General features: G+C 35.7%; 1 protein-coding gene across 3 annotated transcripts in view; it reads left to right on the top strand.

The window, feature by feature from the left end:
- KCNIP4 (potassium voltage-gated channel interacting protein 4) overlaps positions 1–23,916 on the top strand; it is a 441,759-nt gene that overhangs the window by 45,176 nt on the left and 372,667 nt on the right. The window lies entirely within an intron of this gene.

The following is a 23,916-nucleotide window of genomic DNA, read 5'->3' as shown; positions in this document are numbered from 1 at the left end:
GGTACAGCTTTGATTGAAGGTGCTTTATCATAATGTGATATAAATAATTGTACTGCATGAGCATTCATTTTGCAGCATATCAAAATACATGGTTTGCAGAAAAGGTCTGCAGAGAAAAAATAGTCCTCCAATCAGGGGATAAATGAATAAATGTAAAATCCCAGCAATAAATGTATCAATTTATCAGGGCCCAACCCAAAAATCTGTTTTGATGAGTAAAACCTCCTTTGATCACTGTCAGGGTAAATTTAGATGGAAATTACATGATCAATCCCTTTGTCTTTGAGGAAATGAAGACAGGTAACATACTGTCACTTTTACACATAATGATGCTATGTACTGTATTTGTTAATAAATACTAAAAGAAATGCTTCTTTTTAAATTGATAGTTGGCTGTGAAATATCTCACCTATCGAAAGTCTAACTGGTTTATGAATAATAAACTAAATGGCAACCATCCTGAAGTGATAGTTAAATCTGCTTCACGTTATTTTCCTCAGGAACATACATGCAGTTAAGGATTTTATTCAGCATTGATTCCTCTTTTTACCATCATATTTGTACTGTGCGACATTATGTAAAAACAAAACAAAAAACACTGCCCCAAACAACCCTTTTGTGTTTTGGCAGCATTTTTCATCCCCTTGCACACAGTTTATGACAATATAAAAACAGGTCCACAGTATATTGAATTTGTGTCAAACAGAATGAAGAAAATGCATGACATTATTTTGTCATGAAGAGCTAAGTCACCATATCCTGAGTGATATGTTATTTTATTTACACATTTACTTTAAAGGATGTGCTCTAGTAGCTTAGTTTCAACATTTAGAAACAATGATCTGGTTAAATACAACCTACCTCTGATTTTAAACTGTCCTTAGCCCTGTATTATCCAAGTAAACAAGTGTTTGATATGCCTTTTAATCTAAGCATAATCATTTAGCTGTTCTTGGCCACTCATTTTTAAAGCTTTAGGGTAATATTTCCAACAAATCGATGCTTTAATCACCATGCATATTATGGTTTGTACTTCTAATTCTCTGCACTTTTATTTATTTTTTGTATTGTTACTGGAGCTAATGAAGCAAAAGTGAATTTGCTGTAACCCTTTCAAAACACTCATCCTTTTGTTCATGGTAATTTTAGAATTTTTTTCATTGGGTTATTTATCAACAATCGCAGTAGGCCTAAGGAATTGGATCTCTAGAAATGGTGTGTGAATCTAAAGCAACTTGCACTAAAGTTAATAGGTCTGATTATTCAGTACCTTTAAACTGACTAATAATTTGCATCTCTGGAAAGGGTCTTAAAAGAGTTGATAAGTAATGATAGACAATGATTTATTTTGTCTTGGTAAAGAGAATTAGCAGATATATGAATCACTGTAAAATCAGGCTCAATTAAGTTACTCTGGGTTACTCCAACTGAGACAAAATAAGAATCTGACACATAGTTAACTATTAATTTTGCTTTATCTAGTACCGAATGATAGAAAGCGTATTCCCATAGGGATCCCTTTACATGAACCTTTGAATATTTATCAGGATCAAGAAGACTGACATCCTGAGGTACTTTCTTCAGCGCTGTTCTGTTGTCCAAGGTGACCTCACTGGCCTAACAGATTTTCCTGGACTTCAACACTAGAGCGTAGTGACATCTATAACACAAGTTGTATATGGCATATCCCACTGAGTTCCTGAGCCACAGCTAGGTAAGATTTTATACATATGGAGATGCTCATCCATCTCCAGAATAAGTTAAGTCAGCAAGAGGTCTGCTGTAATTTAACTTTCTTCCTAGTACCCATGACAGTGCTGTGGTAGCTACAGAGCACCTGGCTATTGAGGTACTTGGTCAAGACCTACTATTTTCTGACAGCAGGATGAAGCTGGGCTTGCAAATGATATTGTGGTGGCTCATTCCCACTTCGGTATTCTTTTACACAAATCAGATTCCCCATTCATTGTCTTAAGCTACCTTACATTAGTAAAGTGGTATAAAAATGGTCATGAGGCAGTTGAGGCTTGCAGTTTAGAACTTAAAAAAACCCTGAAATGTTTTTGTTGATATTTTTAAAAAATAATGAAAATTGTAAATACTGAATTATTTGATAATTCACTGCCATTATGACAGTTTGTAGCTGGAAATACTGTCAAGTGATGCATACTTGATCTTTCTTTTAAAACAGAGATCATTTCTCTTCTACATTTGTTTTTCATATTTTAGTTTATTTGTATGATCTTGAAACTGAGTTTGTCAACATGTTGTTTTAACTACAGAATTAATTATACTTTCAGAGACAATTTCCATTTATTAATTTGGAGCAGGCAAATAAATATTTGATTCACTGCAATATTCATATGATTTAACTCTATTTTCAGAATGAATAATCTTTACTTGTATGAAAAAATCTTAGAATGTCCTGGCACTGGGGATGTCTTCCTGCTCTTTCCACTTCAACATCTCTCACAGGAATAAGAAGAATGTTATAACATAAATACTGGAAAGATAATTACACGTAACCCTTTTTTATGCAGCATGAATTTGATGCAGTAGTGATTTCTCCAAAGGATGAATAAGAGAATTAAAAAAAAAAAAAAAGCCTTATTGTATTTCAAAGAAAAGTAAATGGAATAACATAGTTGTCGATGGGAAAAAATTCCACACTAAAGACACTATTTTAGTCAGTGCTCAAGGCTCAGTAATTTGACTAATTCCTTCACAAAGTAGTTTCAGAGAGCAGATATCTTGTAACTAAGGCTTGAGGAACAGACTGTCACTACTGTCAGGTATACATCAGTGAGATCTTGATACTGCAATAAGATACAGGCCCATTTTTAAATCATGTGTTGAAAATCTGGAGGGTTTCACTTTCAAAAATGAGCAGCCCTGAATTATCTCCTCCCTAAACTGGCAACCTACTCAGTTAACCTAGGGCAGTTATGAGTCTTTTCCAATCATTCCATGCCATGAATATACATTCTGCTGCAGATTTTATAAAACGCAAATGAGAGACACCAAGAGGACAACAAGTTGTCTGTCACAAAGATAAATTTGGAGGAATTGTACTGCTGACTCTGCATTACATACTGCTAAAAATATTACAGATTATCAACTGTTTATTTATAAACTTTTTTATATTGTTTGCATTTCTTCAAACCACGTATTTATGAGTTGAGATATGAATAATTTAGGAATAATTCTATGCTGTCAATCAATGTGTGTATTTTTCCCTGTCAGATTTTTCCCAATTGAAAAAATATTTAAGTAAAAAATAACCCAAGTTGTTTGAGAACCAGTTAAATGTTATGCTCTCCCTAGGGTACTTCATATACTCTCAGACCTTGGATAACTCAAAAAATTCCTGCTGGAGATTGTCAGTACTGTTTTTTTTAATATGGACTTCTTGTATAGTTTGTCCGTTGTCGTCCATTTGCCTTTTTTTTCTCCTATGCAAATATGTTGGAGCATTTCTTTGAAATTCAGTCACATCTCAGACCGTGAAAATAAATTTTCCTCCCTGGTCTTCAAAATTAACAAGAACCTTTAGTAATATTGAACTGGTGTCCTTTGGACTGAAGCATTGTTCCAGTGTCTCTCAGCATTAATTCTTTTGTGCCTGTTTGTACCCCTTTTCTATTGAGCAGTGAAGTAATGGGGCAGACAACCTGAAAGGTAGGCAGTGGTGACAGCAAGATTACATACAGGGTTTGTAATCCACTGTCAAAGCCCTCAACTGCCTTAATTAGAAACTATCATGATTTACTAATTAGGAGATAAGAGTTGTTTCTTAACTTTATTACTGAAGCAAAAGCATCTTTTTTGTGTTTGCTTGTGCATGGAGTGATAGTTACTAAAATCTGCCTGGTCCTAGTCACCCTTCCCTACAGGAAGAATATGAAATAGATGTGTAGATAAAAATGACAGAAAACAACAATAAATAATAGATACCCAGTGTCAGGAACAGCATATTCTCCTGAGTTCATTCCCTTGTCCTCTTCACTAACAGTCCTCTCTTAAAGGATTGCTGATACACTGTTCAGATCTTAACTTGTCCAGTAATTGAATTTTTATGGCCTGTCAGATATGTCGCTTTTTCTTCATGTCATGTCAAACTACTTCATGTAGTTTTCCTAGGATTTTTTTCCTCAGTTTTCTCACAGATGCTTTGAGCAATGTTGGGTTTCTGTTGAATTTACAAATTTACATCATGAGAGGACTTCACAGAACTTCATGTGGGCACTGGGAAAAATTTGTCCTATGTGCCTGTAGAACTTAAGTTCACATGACTTTGCTATTTTAAGTCTGAAAGCCTCTAAGAGAAGAAAAAGGAGAGAGAGATGGAGGAAGGGAAGGAGAGCTGGAAGAGAGAGACCAAAGACCATGTTCCTTGCCAGACCCCCTTCGCCTTTCCATTCTAGATGGTCAATGTGTAAATAACTAGACCACACCCTGTGAAATCTTTCCTGAATGCTCAATAAGCAGGCTTTGTAGCCTATTACTACATGTATTAACCACTGAAGATATTAACATATCTGAGATTTTATGCTCTGAAGACATAGATCCATTGAACCTTCATGGTTTTAGGCAATACAGAAATCTTTATTTTGTAAAAGCTACAAGAAGATAAATTTACTTGGGAATTCAAAATGAGCAATGTTTAGCCCTTTTTGTCTATTTGAAATATTTATGAAAATGTTTTACAATTTGGTGATGATGCTCTTGGTGTACATGTTAATCTTAAGTAAGATAGCTACTTACCTTACAAAAGTTACAAGATTAAAACCTTATTTGCTTTGTGTCTTTTAATAACTTTTTTCAGAAAAAAATGAACATTTCTCACTATTGCTTTAGGTATTTCTTTAATTACAATGAACTATGAATTAACACTGTTTTCTTACTCAGCTGTAGTAAGTCAAGGTTTTGTGGTGCCTTATACCTTCTGGCTCACTGTGCAAATGTTCCATTTTATGTTACAAAAATGTCACCTTCTGAACAAATACTGCATACATTGTATTTATGTATCTTTTCAAGTTACTGAACTGGATGGAAAATGTGGATATATTCTGTTTATTTGCAAAAGTGTTGCAAGTAATGAGCTTTTTTATTTATTGCAGTATTTTTCCCTGAAACCAATATAGAACTCTATTCTTAGCTAAATAATTCTCCGTATTAGAGATGTAGTTGTACATATTTACTAAGTATGAAAAGATTGTTTAAAAAATGCTAATAAAACATGATGGAAAGAAAAGGAGGAAAGGTAAGGGAAAATAATCTATTTTTAGTATTTTTTGTTTTGTTTTCCACCAAAGCCACCCATTATAATCTCAAAGGAGTTTGTATCAAAATCCGGCAAGAAGGGGAACCTTGTAGATTGTGCCCTTCTTGCCAAATGCTAACTCTGAAAAACAAATCATGGCAATAAAATTAGAGGCTCTCCCTGGTGAATGTAATTTCCTTTTAAATTTGTAGCACAGAGTGATCTAGTCTCAATAAGACTTCTAATACTCTCTTCAGGGTAGCTGTAATAGTTAATGGCACAAATTAACAGGAAAGTGTATTATGCAGGTATGTTTGTTATCTTTCAAGTCATTAAAAAGAGAATTGGAAAAACACTGATTCTCACAACTTAGAATCATTCCAGGGTGATTATTCCAGAGTGATTAATGTTTTAAAAAGGGCTTTTACTGTGTATTTGTGTACAAACTTGCTAAACTGAGCAATGCATGGAGCTAATGAAAATGTGAGGCTCTGACACACACTTTTATAAGTATGTATAAAATTATGTAGCATCATTTTTGGCTCAAGGATGTTTAATAATCACTCTCCTATATTTCTCTTAGAAAAAAAAAAGAATGTATATCTTCTTAAGCTTTTAATACTTCTTAAAATTTTAAAATTAATACTTAGAGGCCACAGTTGCTTTCCTTTGTGCATACAAGGTTTTTAACCATTTCCAAATTTAAAAATAAAATTGCACAAATCTTGCGATAACCACTAGTTTACAGTTTGGGGAGAATTCATACTTGCCTCTTGAAACAGTTATTAGTGCCTATAAAAGTAAGTATTATCCATAACTGAGTTTTTAAAGATTCTTAATACAAAGATAGTAAGTTGCAAAGTGCAGATTATGAAGTCAGTTCTCCCTAGAGTGCATGTGTTTGTAAGGAGAAGGATATTTCAAGGGAATTAGATTTCCTCAGGGTTTGACATTCAAAGGATTAAATGTGCTTCACGGTTAACCCCTGAGAAACATGGCTCAGAAAAATGTGAGTGTATCACTTTATGGAGTTTCTGTTTTATGCTTCCCTGGCTATATAAACATTACACAATAAGGTGCATTTCTCCTTTTCTCTTGGAGGTTTGTTTCCTTCATGTCAGAATGGATTTTTATGATCTCCTGAAATTGCCCTTTGTAATCCCAGCATTGCAGTTACTAGGAGGGACATATTGGAAGATGAAGCATTAACTCATGGTAGATTGCAGCCTAAAAACTCTACATTTGCAGAAGAGCGTGCTGAACTCCCAAGGTTGTTTTGCTTCTCTTTGCTTTCTTTTCCTGCTGACCAGTGTTAGCACCAAGCAGTTTGCATATGCTTTCTAAAAGACAGTGCACAGTTTTAAAATAGCTCTAATTTAGAGTTTTGAACAGACCCCTTTTAACCATTTAATTTTTGATTAATCATAGTGAATGTGTGTTTTCTTTTCATATAAAAAGCATGAGGAATCATCGAGCCGACCTCTCTGGGGATGTCACTCTGGACTCTGCATAATGAAATTTTATTTTTCTATTGAGATCATTAATCCTCCTTACCAACAATCACCTTATTCTTCAATTGCTTTAAACTGTTAGAAAAAACAGCCCTAGCATCTTCTTGAATTTGGCCAAAGAATAAAAGGAATAGCTGATTAACTGCTCTTTAATCAGCTAGTTATATAAGAAATATAATTGTTTCTCTAATTCTCGTTTCTCTAGTAGAATTGGAGTTAGTGCTTCAATATCATGCAGATACTTAAAAATGAACCATTGCAATACAATATAGAAACTATACACCCTGAATGTGAAAGCAAACTATGAAGTTCTGACCTCTCCATTTGAAAATCTGCTATCTAATTTTGTTTCCCCAGATTTTCCTTCATTGTTATACAAAGGTCAGTGTCCCATTTAAAAAAAAAAAAAAAGAAAGATTGATAATTTATTGGAAATATGTTACTTAAAAATCAAGTTATAACAATCAGAGGTTTGGAATATAATAAATGTAGAGTATCACCACTTTTGGGAAACTCAAAAATATTCTTTATTAAACCAATATATACTTCTGTTTAGTCTCTGTACTCACAGTATCTTTGATTTCTACTGTGTCTGCCAGCTGCTGCTTTTTTATTTCAAACCATTCTATCAATCAAAAACTAATAGGCTGAAGAAGTGTATTAGATTAAGTGGAAGGACTTTTATATTCATGGCATACTTAGAAAATGGAATCAATCTTTAAATATCTTGCCACTTTCCATCTGGGCATTATTCCAGCAATTTAAATGGCTAAATATATTGAGAGTACTCCAGATTAAATGGTAGCTCTGAATGTCTTTTTATAAATGGTATGGCCTATAAAGAACTGAATTTGTTGTAGTGGTTAACGATATCTGCATTTTGTTTACCAAAGTGTACTGAATATTAGTGCAGTATAACACAACTGTGTTTGCAAGCACCTGTCCTCGGAAAAAGTCCGGCGATAGAAGGAGCACTTCTACTGCAGATCAAGTAAGCTGTCAAAAGCAGCTTTAAAGTATGCAAAGCCAGCTTTTTTCCTTTTTTTAATTTTTTGAACGGTGAAATATTATGACTGGATAACTTTTCACAAAAGATCAAATTAAAAGGAAAACCAACATATCTTAGAAGTGGATAGTTAGGGCAGAAGAAGGGACAGAAGAACAGTAAGAAACAAATAAACCAGAATGACTAGAACAACAAAATTACACATTGTGTTGTTTGCTCTTTTTCCCATTTAATTTATTGCTGCTATCACCTTTCTTGAATGCTTGTTTCCATTGGAGTTTGCAGTGTGGTCCTGACAGTTCTTCTGGCAGGTGACAGTTGTGACAGGATAGATTTGCCTTCCTTTCAGCCCAAAAGGGGTAAGTGGGAGAGTTTGGTGCTCTTCATTGCTGCAACAATGCCATCTTGCTGGGACCTCCCTGCTGTTTCTTTGAGTAGCATTATTTTCTTGGCAACAAGATGTGTTCTCAGTTTTTCTTTAATTTTCTTATTCATCCTTCCTGTGTGCAAGAGACTAAGAAAAAGTCCGTAAGGAGCTGGAGTTCTTCACCGAGCCATCTAAATGTTTAGTGGGCACAATCACTGCATTAGTCATCTGTGGCAATACTGCAATTGCATTTTGTGGATCACCTCAACCAAATGCCAACAAACCTGTACTGTGTAGCAAAGCAGAAGGGATACTTGATTTCACATATGTCACAGAAAATGGTTTTGGAAATACTGAGCTACCTAAGCACTTTTTGTACTGTTCTCCATAATCTTCCACATTTGAGGCCAACCTGATTTCTTTGTTATACAGGCTGGGAAAAGGAGAATTATAATAGGCCAATAAATTGAAAAAGTTTAATACCTATAATATTAAAAATCCTTTTCTAATACATCATTAAATTTGTGATATCTTTCACCCTGTGAGCACAAAAGCAAGATACTTGGGTGAGTTGGGGTCATTCCCAACAGTAGAGAAAACCTATTTCTGCCAATGCAAGAACTCAAGGTCTAGGGCAACAGAAATGTGAAGCTGGTTTCATTACCTACTTCTGGCCTAAGCAGATGCATAGGTGCATAAGTTAAGGTTGTCTTGAATGTTACAGCAAGAGTGACTTAACAGCAAGACTACTAGTACTTAAACCTCTGTCAGTTCACATCACCAGGTTCCTCTGAATATAACTAGCATCCCTTCATGTGACTTCCTTTTTATACCTCATGTATATCTATATTTAAAGCCATAAAAATACTACAGCTTTTGAGTGTAACATCTATCAGCTGAGCTGTTATTAATGTCTCTATGTTTACCTTTGTACAGGTTTGTGTTTATCTTTGCACATGTTTGTGTTTATCTTTGCACATGTTTGTGTTTATCTTTGCTGGCTGAGAGGTAAAATTTTTTAACTTAAGACCCTTCAGTTGAAAAGAGCTACCTTCCCAAGCTGTCATAGTTTGACTGCTTTAACTAAGTCCCTTAGTTTGTACCACTTCTGATGCAACTGAGATTAAATATGACCGATGAGAAAAATCAAACTTAGATGGAGGAGGGGATGTCCCTATGATGTCATCACAGTATGTCCCTACAGTAACTTAAAATTGATCCTTGTGTTTCTGGATCTCAGTATTCTTTGCTGTGAGAAAATCTCTGTAAACCCAGAAATTATTACATCTCCCTCTCATTTTGAATCATATGGGGGCACAATAACCTACTGCAGCTATCAGTTTCTTAGCTGTCAATTTTTCCTGAAACAAAAAACCCCTCTACTTTTCAGTAAACAGAGTGGAAGCGCTCAGGCGATTAAAAGATTTATAGAAATGCTTGTAAGGAAGACAAGAGTGCAATTCCTTAGTCGTTGACTGAACAATTTAGAAAGTAGTGAACAACACAGAAAAGAAAAGAGGTCCATATGGTTTACTTATACTGGAGAACTGGATTTCTTCTGCCACACAATTCCTATGTGATGTTAGAGGAGTCAGTTAAGACAAACTTTAGGGATTGACACTGTGTGTTTCTTGTTTTCTGAGTGAATCCTTGGGGTTTGATTGGCAGAATATTGAGCACTTGCAGCATTACTAACTTGGCTTTGAACATATATGAAAGGCTGTGTATTAAGCATTGTGAAAATGGGCTTCCATGAGTTTCCTAACAAGTGCCCAAATTAGTCAGTACCTTTGATCTTAATCTCCCTGTGCCTCTGTTCTGCATAAAATAGATATAATAATACCCTCTCAACTCACAGGGATGTTGTGAATATAAATGTAGTAATGTTTGTGAAACACTCAGACACTGTATTGGTAAACATCATAAGAAAATGTATTTTCAGGTCAGATTTTCAATAATGTTTGATAAGTAAATTATGGGGGCATAAAATGTAGAAGGAGTGAAGTTTTGAATTTAATAAATATGTTGTATCCATGAATGAAATTAACTTATCAAAAGAAACTCCTGTTCAAACTATAGCACACAATTGTGTCATTAAAAGGTTGCACCATAGTGCATAGGTAGAAAGGGGCTGAACTAATGCTGTTAGTTTTTCTGATCACAGTACAGTTCTTTTGATGGGTACTTCCTATGTAATTAATATATATAGCAAAATTTCTGAGTGTGAGGATTTATAGCATAAAACTCAGGTTGGCTCGTAGTTCTGCTTAAAACTAGGGGTAATGTGATTGACCGAAGGATCAGACCCTAAGATACAAAGTGTGAAAGCTGTGAGGCATACAGAAGGATGTACACCTTTCAGTTAATTGTGCAATGTTAAATCTTGGCTTGTTGAAATGAATGAGAAATTTGCCGTAAGTTTCATTGCAGCAGGAATTTCATTCAATTTGCTTTATAAAAATAACTCTATACTGAATAAGATAAATCTTTATGTAGGAAAACAAAACACCCGTCTGTTGGCTTTGTAAAGTTACATTTTAATGTATGCCATATTTGTTTAGAAGGAGAATTTGGGGGAAGAAGAGCTCCTTATTTGATTTTTGTTAGAAATGGTTAGTGTTTCATTTTGAATGAGTTCCCAATACCTAACTTATTTAAGCAATAAATACTTTAACTCTTTGTTTACTTCATTTTATGTGAAGCAAATTATGAAGTCTCCAAATCTTAGGAAAAGGACAGGAAGTTTTTGAATTTTCATTATGGAAATAAAAAGCATATAAATAAGAAAAAAAATAATACCATTTTATTTTTATAATTCAGTTAAGCTACAATTGATTCTATACTAAAAACTAATCAGTATACTATAATTGAGGAGATATTTTTGGACCAATGTACCAGCTGGTATCACAGATGGTACAGATGGCATAAGGCTCTTTAATGGGATAAAGATAATGTGTTGGCACAAAAAGAGTTGAGTATATGAACATGTGATATTTCTTTCCCATTATAAACTGTCTAATCAGTGTAGTTTTAATTGATACACAATTGATACATTTCTATTCCACAAATCTGGGTAAATTATAAGATCAATACTTTGCAGTCACTGACATTAGTATAACCTTACTTAGTTCTGGAAAATCTCATATGATGTAGTGGACCACAACTCATTAAACATTGCAGTTTAAAAGAAAGAATTGCAAGGCAAGTTTGATATTATTTAAATGGTCTACCTGACATTTTTAAAGGGGATTAATAGAGAAATTCATGGAAACAGTTGAATCCCTCAGAAAGGTTTTATTCTCATGAGCTTTGATATTGGTGTAGATATGGCAAAAAGTATGATAGTAGTATTGGTAATGAACAGTCTTCATGATAAGTGATCAGGAAATCATTCTAATTATTTTCTCTGAAGATCCCCAGTGTGGCTGGATATTTATTGACAGTAGTAGAGGGCCGTCACTGGATAGGCTGGACTTTACTGGACTTTATTTCTTTTCTTACATATTATATCCTGTAAAGTAGTGTTGAGTTCAAAATATTTTTACTTGTATCCCATTCAGAACTTTATTTTGTCACTTCTCTATCTTGTGAACGTTGCACAAGACTTAAGAACTATCTACAGTGTATCCTGTAGGCTGGATATCTACAGTGGTGCTTTCATTCATGAAGCTGGTGAGATATTGCTAGATCAGGTTTTTCCTGGTGCCTGAAATAAACCTATCTGCTACTGACAAAAGTTGCCAGTGGGCACTTTCCTGAATATCTCACCAATTGCATCCAGATTCTATATTCTTTGATATTCAAAAGTGCTCTATTCATCAGTAAGGGATTGTGGTATCTTTTCAGGTTAGATAAAACCTCCAAAGATTGCTAAGCATATGCCCTGGTTTCAGGTGGGGTAGAGTTAATTTTTCTTCTTAGTAGTTAGAATAGTGCTGTGTTTTGGATTCATTATGGGATTCGGTATGAGAAGAATGTTGATAATACACTGATGTTTACGGTCGTTACTGAGATCAAGGACTCTCCAACTCCCCATGTCCTGCCCGTGCGCAGGTGTACAAGAAGCTGGGAGGGAGCAGAGCCACTGGACACAAACTGGGCAATGGAATATTCCATATCCTGTAACATCATGCTCAGTATATAAAGGAGAGGCGTCTGGGAAGGAGGGAGTTCTCTCTCACTTCCGGGATTGCAATTGTGGGATCTTGGTACTTTGGGATTGCTAGCCAGGAACAGGCTGGGTATCAGTTGGTGGGTGGTGAGAAGTCGCATTGTGCATTACCCATTTGTACTTTCTATTACTGTTAGTGTTTTATTCTATTTCAGTTATTAAACTTTTTATCTCAACCTGTGAGTCTCCCTACCTTTACCCCTCCAATTTTTTCCCCCATTCCCCGGGCAGGGGAGGGTGAGCGAGCAGCTGTGTGGTGTTTGGCTGCCAGCTGGGTTTAAACCACAACAGCATATTTAAAAGAACATTATACCCAAAGACTCATTACTCTAGTATTTACAGCCATTTCCAGTTCATACAGAAATGTGGCTAAAGGTGTTAGGATTTGTTAATTCCAAACCAACCTTGATTTAGAATTCATTTCACACGGATCCTGAGCCTGGTAATTGTTAGAACATATTGAAACAAAGCTAACAAAAACTATTTGGTTGGGAGAACAAGTTGCTGCATTCAGTCACCAATCTAGAAGAAAAACTGTACTGCGTAATGCCCCAAGGGAAACCTTGTGAAGGAAGACAACACTTCAGGACAGGGCAAACCCTGCAGGTTTCCTGATCAGGAGCTGCAACATTCCTCTGAATGGCCATGACTGGAGACATATCCAAAATGTGCCCTTCCCACAAGTTCTTAAAAGGTGCCATAGAAAAAAAGCTTTTCTTGCTTTTTTTCCCCTAGAGTGATGTATTTTATTTTCTTTGTGTGTGACTATCCCACTTGTACTTAGAAATTCTGTGTTCTTTAAAGCTGCGGTAGTCATATGATCCTCATATAAGTAACAAGGAGATAGGACTGATTGCTGCCCTTGTTAATGCCATTGTGCCTTTATCATTGGATATAAATGTATACAAAGGCTGTATCTGAACTCTACCCTGAATCCTTGCTTAGAGATCTTTGAGTTTATGCACTGAAGTAAAGATTAGACAGAGGAGATTATGCCTACTCAGGAATGCCAAACCATCAGTTCTTTATCTAGAACTTGACAGAATACAATAAATGATCTGATAAATCACAAAAAGCAATTGGTTTAGGAGAAATAAGTGAATATGTCCTACAGAAGGCAGTGGGGCATGTATATTGTACAAGAAGTGTCCAGATTTCCCATACAATCAGGAAATGTAAATGATGTTTTTGAAAATTTTATGATATCAAATCTTTATTCAAAATACTATTCCAGTCACATGTAGCTAGCAGGTCTGTTCCATTTCCCCTCATTTTATGAGAAATACTTTTTTCCATATTCAAACATATTATGAAATGAAATATAATTAAATACTAAGTTGCAAGAACTGCTATTATTGTTTTGTGTATAGGGTGAGGGATAAAACCCTACTTCCATCTGTATTTCAGAAATGTGTTTATACCTCTTGGATATAGTCTGTTAGCAAGTTACCTTTAAACATGTATTGTGAAACAAAGCCTGGTTTTGCTACCGTGTCTTTTTCTACAGTTAGTTGTAAGGTCCTTGGCAATGACAGGGTTTAATGGGAGTTACCCATTAAACCACCATTTTCTAGTGAGTTCCAGTGAGTCCACCCACACAGGACACATTTCTGTAATAGCATCCGTGTTTCTGATTTTTTTTAGAAGCAAAATCCTTCTAACTCTACTGTTTGTATGAGGACTGAAGTACTTTGACGTAGGCCAAAACTATATTGGCTCTTGTTTCAGAAAGAAACCTTTGTTGGAGTTTGAAGTTCTTGCCTTTTTGTGAATTACAATCTGATTTCCATGGTTTTTGTGTTTTTAAAATAGGGTTCTGTTTAATGTATTAGGAAAAAAGTCAACACTATCATTTGCAAAAATAGGGAAGGAGGAATTTGGGGTAAAAGTAAAGATAACATGCGATTATTTGCTACTTGTCTTTTCACTTTCACTGGGACAGTGTAGATTCAAAACTGGTAAAATTTCTCCATTTCATTCATAGGAAATGAAAGATTAACCTGCACCTTTTATTAGTCTTCTTGTCTGTTTTCTACCTTTTTTAGTCTATTTCTGTCTCTGCTCAGGAGAGCATACAGATTATGATCTCCTCTTCGAAAAGAGTTCAGAAGAGCCTTCCTTCAGTATGATAAAGCCCATTGATCTATTTTTGATCAGACCTTTGAAATGCCAGCTGTTTTATATTCCATTATTGTATTTTTTAATAATAATAATCATTAGCAGTTTAAATGTCCGAGAATAAATTATAATAAACTTTCTGGTTTTGTAAAGCTGGTGTTATATAAATTATTTCAACTTGTCTGAACCCCCTTCACAATTATGAGAGGTACTAAAAGTCAGTGAGAGGTTGATTTTTGAACAGCAATTAAATTCTTGGTTTCTGCATAATTTTCTTCAGATAAACGTATGTCATGCTTCTTCTCCACACAATATCTATACTGATTGTTAAAAGCGTCCTACAGTTGTGCTTTCTCTAGCTGTCAGATTTTGATTGCATAATATAAAGTTTACTTTACACCAGGATTGGGAGATTCTGAGGATATGGGAACTGCAGATAAAATTGGTGCAAGACTTTGTCCTCTGAGCACTGGTCCATACACTAGACTTGCATGCAGTTGCTCAAGGAGTCATCTTCTGCATGAGATCTCGAATTGAGTTAACTTTTTGTTTACAGTAACCAGCAGGGTACTATAGTCCTGTTTCTAAGTGCAAGATATATATGGGATTTTTTTGAGGGATTTTTCCAGACTAAATTTCAAACTTAGTTTTTGCATCCTGCTTATAGTTTTTAGGTTTGATCTTCCTCGACTCAAACTGAACTAGAAATAAAATTTAAAATACTGAATTTTAACGTAACAGGGACATGTATTGGTGTGTTTCAGTAGCTCATAAACTAACTTGATGTTAACTGTAGCATCTGTTGTCAGAGCAGAAGGAAGGTCTGATTGTTAGCTGCCTTTCACTGCATTATGCTCTTGGAGAGGTGCACAGGAAATGACTTACTCTTTTTGCTCAATGTCAGTTGTAGAAACCTTCTTAACCTTTCCTGGAGGAATGCAGATACCTTTGTTCTTGCCTCTCATTGCTGCGCAGCAGAGATTGAGCTCGGGTTTTTGTTGCCTTTCACTTTTTGTAGTAAGGTGCACTTCCACAAATTGAGTAAAAAATCTCCAGATGAGAAATAACACTTAAAACCCTATTTACGCCAGAAATAAATTACTGCACTAGGGATAAGGCTGTGGGGAAATGGACCTTCTGCATTTCATATATATTGAATCCATCAGCTTTTGTGAACACCTGGCAATGCTCTTTGGGATCCTCTGGGTGAATTTTTTAATAATTTTTTAGTTATCTTAATTTCATCCTCACTGTTCTCAAGTTCCAGGTGAGAAGTTGGCTATCTTTATTTTTCATTAATTTAATGAATGCTGTCATTTTAGGCAATTTCTAGTCTTTCTTTCAAGAAAAAGATTTGTAATCAAAATACTGGATGAGTTCATAAGTTCCTTTGTTTATGATTATTTCATATAAGTTAGTCATTGCAAGCGGAGAAAAATGTCCACTTACATGGGTAAGATATTGAGAAATTTCCCCAGGTAATATTTTAGGATCATTATCATGTACTATTTTAGTGAATGGAATTATCAAAAGCATGTAATAAAGCATTCATATTTGAATTAATTAACTAAGTTAAAGGTGTCAGATCATTATATTTCAGAAAGGTTCAGTGATTCCACTTCAGGTTTTTTGCATTGTATGACACAAATATCTTTCAAATAAGCTATTCCTTCTTCTGTAAGGACTGATTTACAACACAACACAATAGTTGGTTTTAAATGATGAAAATATGTTGAAAAGTGACAATTTTAGTTTCTGAAGCTGTAATAAGTAATTATTGGTTTTTTATGTACAAGTATATGTCCTGATGTATGTAAGGTAAAATATTATTCACCAAATGTAAGTTACCCTGAGGCATGTAATCTAAGGACAAAATGTCTTTCACTCAGCATAGGAGCAACATTTTTTTAGAGAAATGTGGGTCAAATCACAGAGATATATGTATATATATTAGTTATTTATCTGCTTGATCATCACCATACAGGCATACCAGGAATCCAGCTGTTTTTCTGGACAGTGATGTACTATGCAGAGATACCACAGCTGAGCTAACTCTGCAGTGGGAAATAATATGCAAGTGCTAGTGCAGGACCTTCACTGGGCTAATTAGCTGACTAAGCAATGCTAACTATAGCAGGCATTATGCCACATAAGCAGAGCTGTACTACTTCTGAGACACAGCTCCTGCCTATACACAGTGCTATTTTGGGGAATTGTGAATTCCTTACCACTTATTCAGAGCTAGCTGCATGCATCTAGCTCCCCCCTGGAGCAGGGAGGGAAGAAGGCTGCTTCAAACAACAGAAAAACTTAAAAGAGAGAAATGGTGTGGTGTTTCACCTATGGGCTGGGTTTTTGGGAGGGATACACAAAGTCTCAGGCTCATCACTGCTATCACCACTCCTCAGTGGCAGATATGCCAGGCTGCTACTTGCTCAATGAGTGTGAGCAAGCCATTTTCTTTCCTGTCATCTCTAAAACTGGGTAGCTTTCTACAGCTTTGGAAGGAAGACACCACAACTGTACAAGGAAATCTCTGGGTTTTTTTCATAAAATTAGCATTACTGAGACATTAGTGGTAACTTTGCTAGTGCCTGTGAGTGGAAATCTGCAAACAGCCAGCTATTAGTTTTGATGGTTGTTCCACAACTACTGGAAAAGCATGGTTTGAGGTTGAGCGAAATGCTTAATGCACCCTGAAGAGAAATGTTCTTTTTTTCAGGTTTGAACTGCTAAGAAAATTGATGTTTGGTACAAAAAGTGAGTTAAAAAGAAAAGAGCTTTAAATAGAGTAACTTGGGTTTGTTTTTTTTACGGTGAGAAAACCTGACTGATGTCAACATAAAGCCACAAAATCTTTCAGTTGAACCAAATCATGATTTTTTTGTGAAAACAGTTCTGTATATTTTTTTTTCCAGCTATGTGAATCATTTTCTCTAACAGAGAAAAATGTTCTTAGAAGTTGTTTTGGAGCAGTTGTAATGAGTAGGTGGTGGGAGTGCCAAAACTGCAGCTATTCAGGGTAAGCCATGCTCAGAAGTTCTCATTAAAAATATTTCTCCTTCGTACTGAAGTCTATCATGATGTTAAAGCTTCCCTTAATGTACTAGATACATATTGTTTTTTCCATGCCTTTTTTTACTCAGTTGTAGTTCATTTATCATCTTCAGAAAAGTCCTGGTATGATTTCCAGCTGGTCAAAGACTTTGGGAAAAATTTAATGGATGCAAACGATGATTAATAACTTACTTGCTCTGATTTTTTTTTACAGCAGCACCACCACAGCGCATATATTCAAAGTGCCATGAAATTAACAAGTAGTAGTATATATAATAGAGAAGGTTATTCACTTGGGAAAAAGTCATTCTGCAAACTAAAAATGCAACAAGAAACATTCTGATAGTGCTTTTTGGCTCACAACAACTCTCAAGTCATGACAGGAGGTCCCGCCATCTCAAAGGCTCTGCCTGTCATTTGGGTCAGGCTCCCTGTCTGTCTTGGGTGATGTCAGTAAGTGGTGTCCTCTGTGGCTCCAATGTCATTATCTCCCACAGAAAACAATCTGTTTATCTCTTACCAGCAGCTCTAGGATAAATGGAGGTTTTTATGGAAATCTTGCACATGCTAGTTCTGAGCAAGGATGGACTGGTTACCTGTTTGATAAAGGAGAGTCTTTTCAACTCTGAAATGCGATAAGAATTGGCCCCTCTGAAATATTCCCCTTCAGGAATATCAACTTTTTCTCCCTGTTTGAAGCTGAGTCATCATGCATTTTACAGCTGAGGAATGAGTACATAGACTTTTTAGGAGACAGACTTGTTTAACCATTCTTTGTTACTGGTAATAAATTCCACCCTGCATTGTTCATGCAGTGACTGATTTAAGAATCAATCAGATGTTCCACCAGGTTGTGCCTTTTCAGAGCACTTCATGGACTAACAAAATCTTACATTGAGACATGAGATTCTTTATCATAAATATCCTGTTATCATAAATATCTTGGCATCATATTAGTGAGAATCTTCTGCTATCTGGTTTCAGAAAACGATAAAGACAAAAGTAGGCATGCTAACGAATGAAAAGACCCACTGTATTCTTTAAGGTAAAAGGAGACACCATTCCTGGTATCAAAAGGAAAGGTAGTCTAAATATCTCTTATAATTCTATTTTTATCATATGAAAGAGAAGAAAAAGAGGAATATTTTTTTCTGCTTCTGGAAGCATCAACAAATATTCACAATAAGCTACACTGGGTGAGGGAGTGCTCAGACTATACTTAATGAATACAATGTTTTTTTCAATTGAGGGAAATGGAAAGAAGCCTATATAATGGACAGGGATGACTGCTCGTAGTGGGTTTCTTCTTTTGTGCCATTTTGCAGTCTCACTGGTATGAAAAGGATTAGGATTCTCTGATGTTGGTCATAATAAAGTGAAAATAGTTTTATTTTCTTTGAGTCTTTTTTAGTTAAGACTTTCATAAGACTTGAGTTGCTTGAATTTGGCTTGGTTACCAACTGAAATTCAAGGTAAATATTAAAATATTCAAGTACACCTTTTATTTCATAGACTTGGCTTTTTTACATGAATTACTGTGGAAAAATGACCCAAGAAAAATGTCTATTAGAGAACTTTTCTACTTTAGAACTGAAATTAATACCTACAAAAATGCTATCTTTAGATTGATACAATGGGACAGGTCAAGCAATGTTCAAAGGCTTAGTATTTTTCTGTTTATCGACAATAGATACCAACCATTCTGTTCCTCAGAATCAGAAGCTTTATTTTAATTCCTTTTATCTAACTGGAGAAAGGTTAAAGGAAAAGATTAAGGTATTAAGATTTGTAAGAATTATGTGATTCTCTAAAGCAATTCCAGAGAAGCTTTATTTTTGGTTCAGCTGCATGATAGCACAAACCGACTTTTGTTCTGCCTTCAGTTGAGCTATTTATACTTTGTAGTTCACTGAGGACAGTGCCTGAGGTTATTATTATTTTCTCTCTCTTCTTTTTTTTTTTTTTAAATCATTAGAGAATATTATTCAAGCATTTATTTTATTTTGTGCTTGGAATGTTTTAAAATGCCCTTTTTTGCCTCCTCATTCACACTAAGTGACAGTACTATGAGTTTAATTCAGTGGAAGAAAATCTGTATCATACCAACCCAGAAAAGCAGGTGATATTTCTTGCAGCCTGAAGGAATAAGACTCGGCCCCTATTTCTCTTTTGGAAATGAAGTGAGGGAGCATGGCAAGTGGTAACAAAAAAGACAGCAACATAAACTTCCTCACAGAAACAGGATCCAATAAAAATGCAGCAGAAAGATGTCCAGTGAAAATGGTTAGTTAGCTGTGGAAAGCTTGCCTGGGAATCCTGACATGATCGAGTAGCTCTTCTACAACTGAGGATTACTAAGAGATACCAGAGACTGGACAGGTGCTGAATGGTGCAGACCTGTGTTGAGTGTTTATAATTACTCCTTCCAGTGGTTTTTAGATCAATATAAGGCCAAGAAGAAAATATATGAATTGAAAGGAAACAGATTAAGCACTGGAAAAAGACAGATTTGACTTTGTGCACTTTGTGCACTTTTTTTTTTTTTTAATTACAAGCCTGACTTGTGGGTTGGATTTTGTTGTTTTTTTCATTTTGTTTTTATAGAAGCCATAATTAATCCATGGAATTCCTTGCTGCAGGACAGAATTGGGGCCAAGGTCTTGGGCTAGCTTAGAGTCCATGTCTATTCCATTTTTGAAGCCACGTAGAAAGGCTGAGGGACTGTACGTGTTGTGGCACACCACTACTGTACAATTCACACCCTGTAGCCCAGATTGTAGAATAGGCACCAGCTTGGACCCTAGGGCAAGGTGGAACAGACAGTGAGGTGTTAAGAACTGTCAGATGATTTTACGGGTTGCTTGAAAAAGAGCAGGCTTTTAGGAGATGAAGTTATTTAATCAAGGATTTGGGTTTCTTTTCTCTTTTTCCATGAGTTTATCATTCTCTTATGTGCTCTTTAGGGTGATGGTCTGATACAGACTTGAGAACAGCATGGGTTCTTTCACAGTCTAGTGAGAAAGCCTATCCCTTTTGGGGAACGGTCCATGTATTTTACTGCTTTGTAACTCTGGTTTCTGATGTATTTTTTTATGTTGGATTGCTTGTGGTTTAAGTAGAAGTGTCTCTGCTTCAGTTTGAAACCTATTTAAGACATGCTGTTAGCTAATATACCTGTTATATCTTTCTTCCCCATTTCCTTAACATAAGTTATAGTTAGCCAGTTCATTCTAAACAGTTTATGTGCACTGAGCTATAAACTACAGGGCAGCAATTGCGTGTGAGTTAGAGACAAGTTTTCTAGAAAAGATGTTCTGTTAACAAATAATTTACATACAGACATTCAGGGAAAGGCTGATGTAATACAAAGGAAATACAAACTCACTCAGTCCATTTTCTTTGCTTTCCCTATCATCTATCTTCTGTAATTTGTTTTGTCTTTACCCTTGCCATGCAACTCCCCCCCACTAATAAATTTCTGTAAGAAATTCTACCAAATAGTCTTAGCACTGCCTTTTCACCGTCATAAGGCTTCAAGTGTCCTTGTTGGTGCAGTAAAGTATGATGATGCTGGAGGTAGAAATATTGATTTTTATTTTTAATGGTTTTGTTATGTTACTAATTTTCCTTTAATATATATAGTATTATATTTGGGAATGTAATTAAAACCAGCTGGTTTCAGCTATTCAGATATAAGCCTGGTAAGAAACAAATTAATTTAACTTTTCTACTCATACAAAAAGCATAATCATATTTCAGAGGCATCATCTATTATGGATACAGTTTTAAGCAATATGAAAATAGAGAAACCAGGGGGATTTTTTTCCATATTTTCAGCTTTTTATGGTTTCAGTAGCTGGACTGCATCCAGATGGAGCTCCTAATGCATGTTACAAAATATCTAGAACTGAGCAAGTATGGTGTAGACTTATACAAGTTGCAGGTACTGAAGGAAATGATCCATTTTAAGGCCTACAGGGAGCAGACTAGAAGATGGGGCTGCAGCCTCACCATTCAGGGGGTGTTGTAGTAATGGGTACATGTATCAGAAAGGAACATAAATGGCAAAACCAGCTTCACACGAATGCAGAGTGTTTATTGTAACCAACACATAAATTATTTTTAAAACTGAATAGAAAAGTTCTGCAGGTAGGTCTCTTTGCAGTAAGAGTTAGTACATGCCATCCACACAGAAACCAAGAATGGTTTTACAGCTGCATGCAGGGAGGATAACAGGGCACAGGTGTGCCCAATGTACCTGCTGGGGGACAAGCCTTTCAACAGAAGGGACTTCCCCTGAGCTTTGCTTAGCTGCTTGTGGATAGTGGATTCATGATTAGGTTTTGTGGCTGAATGATCTTAGGGAAAAGTTGTGACTTGAAGGTTTATTCTGATAAAAAGCGTTGTGATGTGGGTATTAATTAAAAGTAATGGATTTCAACCGCCTTAGGAATCCAGAAGAGAGTTTGAGGCAAGTAAAAAGTGGCAGTCTCATCTTTGAGGGCTTTAACAGACTTGTGGGAGCAGCCTTATAAATAGTACTCTGGAAAGAGGGTTTAAAGATAGAGCTATCATGATTTTTTAGAAATATCTGCTATGACAAGACTATACAAGACCTGTGTGACTCAACGGATTCAAGGTGAAATTCGGCTGTTTCCAGTGTATGAACTGAGAGGAGATTTTTTCAAGGCATCTATGTGTGTTTTAATGGAGAACAGAGTGAACTGAAGCAGGTAAGTCTTTGCTACAGCAATGTATACAGTTAAAAGGATTAATGGTTCATCTTATTAGTGCACAGAGAGCATGTTAAAATATTATGTAAAACTGTACTGTCCGGTTGCAGTTAACACTTATTTTAACAGACTAGAAGCTGATCTGTGTTGAGCTATCACCACCTAGTGGTAAAATAGAAATTACAGAAATAATAAAGAGATTTAAGTGCTTTTTGTTAGATGCTGTGCTTTTGTAGGGTGTTGTGGAATACATGGGAGCAATAGAACTGATGAACTTGGTTTTTTAGAAACGAAAATTAATGAATGTGGTAGTAATCCATTACTAGCTTCATCTTTTAATGGCTCTTCTTTCTGTATTGTATGATAACTTGTTAAAGGAGTAGTTACTTAATAATTACTTTCTTAAAAATATTGCTTATGGATGTAATTAGCTAGGGCACCAGTTTTCTTTCCTTGCCTGTGTATTGATTGTAAGTGGAGCTCTGATGTTTAAAAGAAGGTGAGGTTTCTTCTATTACATAATGAGAAGTTTTAAATGCAGGTAACTACATTTTATGCCTGCTCTGTACTGACTTGTTTGAATGTATATATATATATTTTGCTTGATATATATGTATTTCATATATTATGTTTTTAATAAAACACTTTTACTTTTTAAATAAAAATCACTTTCAGTGGTATGGACAGTAAGAAATGTACTCGCTCATCAGTGGAGGTAGACTGGTAGTGGAGTCTTGGAATTTTGACACCTTTTTGTATGTGTGTGTTTTGCCTGCATCCATCTCTATACCTTCTTGAGCAATCAGTGTATATTCTTCCCCCCACCCCAATGCAGCTGGGATGGAGACTGGCTTACACCTCCATTAAGTCAACTATTGGCGCTTGGCTTTTCTCAGTCCTCTAATGTATCTAAAACTGTCATTCTCATTATTTCTTGCTTGAGATAATTGGGGGGGGGAGGGGGAAATAAAGATCTGTCTAAAAGAACTGAGCTTGTATAGCCTAGAGAAGCTGAGCTATGGGGGAGAAAGAATGTGACACTGCCTTGTAAGGGTAACGTGGAAAAAGCTATTGAGCTGAAGAGCAAAGTTACCCCAGAATAATCTAGCTGTCCAATAAATCCAGCTTTCTGACCATTAAAGAGACAAGTGTCTGAAGTGGGCATCTAACTAGTGACAGGGCGAGAAGCATGATTACTTCAGAGGTGAAGTTTGATATGTTCATGGAAGAAACACAACATGATTTTCTGTAGTAGTAGGTAGGTGCTAGAGTCAGTGATCCTGGGAACTCTTCTCTGAACATTTGTCCTGAAATGTGGATGCAATGTGGTTGTTTCTGGAAATTTTTGAACATATGTTCATCCATTATTTTCTATACCTCTTCTACACAGAGAAGAGTGTATCGCTGATAGCTTTCAAGTCATTGTTTTAATCTGTGTCCACGTAGTTAAGGGTAAATTAACATGCTTCAAAGGCATGTTGGTGTGTCACTGAGCCACAAGCTGCTATATCTACATAGCTTTATACTGTGCTGTATTGGGATATCTGAGCTATCAGCTAAGTCTCACAAGGTACTGCACTAAGCCAAGCCAACACGCCTAAAAAACAATCAAGATAAAAACCCTTCTACTTTACAGCCCAGAAGTGGCCTTCTCCAGCACTGTCTTAGTGAGCTGATAAAAGTGTAGCAC

This window comes from Strix aluco, chromosome 4 (assembly GCF_031877795.1).
Source record: "Strix aluco isolate bStrAlu1 chromosome 4, bStrAlu1.hap1, whole genome shotgun sequence".
Classification (NCBI taxonomy): Eukaryota; Metazoa; Chordata; class Aves; order Strigiformes; family Strigidae; genus Strix; species Strix aluco.
Note: the sequence above shows the minus strand (reverse complement) of the source record. Positions and strands in the feature narration are given on the sequence as shown.